Genomic DNA, 876 nt, shown 5'->3' with positions numbered 1-876 from the left:
AGGGCAAGAGCGGGGGGGGGGTAGAGGGGAACGTGGGGACAAGGACACATATGTAATTTCTTAATCAATAAAAAATATATTAAAAAAAAATACTCTCCAGGTCTCTCCATGCTATCTCAAAGGGTAAGAGATACTGCTACTTTTGAAAAAATGTTTTTGTTGATATAAGAGAGAGGAAGGGAGAGAAACGGAGAGAGAGATAGTAACATCAGTGATAAGAGAGAATCATCATCGGTTGCCTCCTGCACGCCCCCTGTTGGTGTTAAGAGCTTGCGACCCAGGCATGTGTCCTGACAGGTAATTGAACTGTGACCTCCTGGTTCACAGGCCGATGCTCAACTATTGAGCCACACCAGGTGGGTGAGATCCTTTTTTTTATAGCTGCATAATATTCCATTGTGTAAATGTACCATGGCTTTTTTATCCATTCATCTACTGATGGGCACTTGGGCTGTTTCCAGAGCTTAGCTATTGTAAAAAGTGCTGTTATGAACATAGGGGTGCATATATTCTTTCTGATTGGTGTTTCAGGTTTCTTAAGATATATTCCTAGAAGTGGGATCACTGGCAATTCGATTTTTTATTTTTGGAGGAAACTCCATACTGTTTTCCATGGTGACTGCACCAGTCTGCATTCCCATCAATAGTGTAGAGTTGTTATAGGCAATGAGTGAGATGATTGTTAAGAAACTACTTGGTAAACTACATTTCTAGACAAATATTTGCTGTGGTAGTAATGATGATTTATGCCTTGCTTGCAATGGAAGTGATGTTTCTGTTAGATTTTGTTGACTACTTTTCATGTTAGGTGTTGTTCCACTATAAACCACCCCCAAACTTAGTGATTTAAAGCAACAGCAAATATATATATATATA

The sequence above is a fragment of the Myotis davidii genome, unplaced genomic scaffold (genome assembly GCF_000327345.1).
Source record: "Myotis davidii unplaced genomic scaffold, ASM32734v1 scaffold1416, whole genome shotgun sequence".
In the NCBI taxonomy this organism is placed as follows: domain Eukaryota; kingdom Metazoa; phylum Chordata; class Mammalia; order Chiroptera; family Vespertilionidae; genus Myotis; species Myotis davidii.
Note: the sequence above shows the minus strand (reverse complement) of the source record.